Source organism: Carlito syrichta, unplaced genomic scaffold (genome assembly GCF_000164805.1).
Source record: "Carlito syrichta isolate Samal-C Ts95f unplaced genomic scaffold, Tarsius_syrichta-2.0.1 Scaffold126439, whole genome shotgun sequence".
Lineage (NCBI taxonomy): Eukaryota > Metazoa > Chordata > Mammalia > Primates > Tarsiidae > Carlito > Carlito syrichta.
The window spans coordinates 465,891-468,412 of NW_007070535.1; the positions used below are offsets into that span (position 1 = coordinate 465,891).

General features: G+C 38.2%; 1 pseudogene; it reads left to right on the forward strand.

Annotated features, from left to right (window-relative positions):
* Positions 1-509: 509 nt before the first annotated feature.
* On the forward strand, positions 510-1,095 carry LOC103250027 (annotated as a pseudogene).
* Positions 1,096-2,522: the final 1,427 nt, after the last annotated feature.

Sequence of the window (2,522 nt, forward strand, 5' to 3'; positions counted from 1 at the left end):
AAACACTTTCCTGTTTGATAATGCTTCCTGTGGTTTTTGTTGTTGTTGTTGTTATTTTAGTTGGAGTCTCACTCTGCTGCCCAGACTGGAGTGCAGTGGCATGCTCACAGCGACCCCCACATTGACCTGCAGGGCTCAGGTGATCCTTCAGCCTAAGCCTTCCAAGTAGCCAGAACTATAAGTGCGCGCTACCACACTGGGCTAATTTTTGACTTATTGTAGAGACAAGGTCTTGCCAAGTTGCCCGGGCTGGTCTCGAACCCGTGGGCTCAGGCAATCTACTTGCATTGGTCTCCCAAAGTGCTGGGATTACAGGCTGAGCCACGGAGCCCAGTTGCTGTGTGTTTTACCATACCAAATGAGTCAGTGTTTCATTGGATTTCAGAGAAACGTAATATTAATTTTGTTTTTAAAGATTAGAAAGGCTCTTGCTTTCCACCAGCAGAATTTGATGAATTTTTGCCAGGCTTGGGCCTCTTCCTAAGCCGGTACTCAGCAAAGAGAAGGCCATGTTCAGTTCAAGCGCCAAGATGGTAAAGCCCAGTGGGGGGAAGCCAGACGAGTTCAAGTCTGGCATCTCCCAGGCTGTTCTGGAGCTGGAGATGAACTCGGACCTCAAGGCTCAGCTTGGGAAACTGAACATAACAGCAGCCAAGGAAATTGATATTTGTAGTCATCAGAAAGCTGTTATAATCTTTGTTTCTGTTCCTCCACTGAAGTCTTTCCAAAATCTCAAGTTCAGCTAGTTTGTGAATTAGAGAAAAAGTTCAGTGGAAAGCATGTTGTCTTTATAGCTCAGAGGAGAATTCTGCCTAAGGCTACTTGAAAAAGCTGCACAAAAAATAAGCAAAAGCATCCCAAGAGCCACATTCTGACAACTGTGCAGGAGGTGATCCTCAAGGACTTGGTCTTCCCAGGTGAAATTGTGGGCAGGAGAATCTGTGTGAAACTGGAGGGCAGTCAGCTCATAAAGATTTATTCGGCCAAAGCATAGCAGAACAATGTGGAAAACAAGGTTGAAATGTTTTCTGATGTCTGCAGGATATTAATTTTAACTTCCCAGAGTTTCAGTTGCAAACAAAAACAACTAAATAAAGTATATTCACAGAAAAAGAAAGTTAGAAAGATTAAATCAGAACCTGAAATTTTTATATTTGAAAATTTTGTTAAATATTAAAGATTTTCAAAGCATGATATAATAAGACAGGATTACAGATCGTTTTAAAATAGTCATTCATTTAGCCCAAATGGTAATTCAGAGACTTTGAAAAGCAAACACTTTAGTCTTTGATTGAGGAAATTCATTTCCTCAACTAATTAGAACTGAGAGAGATAGCAGGGGGTTAACAATCTGTTTCTTTCCCCTATTTTTTTTTTGCATTTTACTTTAAAGTGAACACAAATCTTTAATTTTCTTTTGAAATTACCTAAAAATATTGTTTAAAGGAGATAGGAAATTTTATCGTTGTGTACGTATATTAGTAACATTGAAGCTAATTTTAATAAAATCTTATAAACAAATCTACTTATAAGGTAAGATTTTTTAAAGTCCTTTTTTAACCCTGGATAATTTTTACTAAAGGGCAAATTAGTGTTGTAAGAAAACACGTACTTTGACATAGTGGCATTTTGGCCCAGCATCGCTGTGCTCTTGATATTAATGTTTAATTGATAAAAATAACTAAATAATCCCCTTTAGCAAATTTAGTTATATATAAAATTTCTTTTATAAATTCCTTTCATGAATTTTATCATGACTTACACAGGCCATCTATGGCATGTGTGGACTTTCTGTTCTGCCCTGTACTTCCCGTTTTCCCAAATAAGCAGTCATGTTATTATTGGACAAAAAGTTACCATATAAGATCCTTTCTCAAGTAAAACTATTATTTTTCTTTATAAGCTTCCTCACCAAAAAATACATCTTCATGTTCATAACTTCCTTCACATCTCTCTCCTACTTTTTTCTTCTTTCATAAATAACTTTTTAAAAATCCATAATTTGAATTAGCCTTTGTTTTTTATTTTATTTATTTTTATTTTTTTTTTAATTTTTGAGTTGTGTGGTACAAGTGAGGATTTGCTCCATCAGTAGGCGTATGCAGGGGAAGTCTGAGCTTCTAGCTGGCCCCCTCTTCCCTTGGTAGTAGACCAGGCACCCATTGTGTTGCCACAACCCCGCCTCCTGTGTGCTTTCCTCTCTCCCTCCCCTAGCAGTGCCCAGCATCTGCCCATCTCACCCTTGTGCTTGTGTAACTAATGATCAAGATCCACTTATGGGTGAGAATATGTGGCATTCAGTTCTTTGTTTCTGTGAAAGTTCACTTAGTATGATGGTCTCTAGCTGTATCCAAATTGCTGTGAAGGCCATGATTTTGTTCTTCTTCATGGCTGCACAATACTCTTTCATCTATATGTACCACATTTTCTTTATCTAGTTCACTTTCGATGGGTATCTGGGTTGATTCCTTTTTTTTTTTTTTGAGTTGGAGTCTCACTCTGTCGCCCAGACTGGAGTGCAG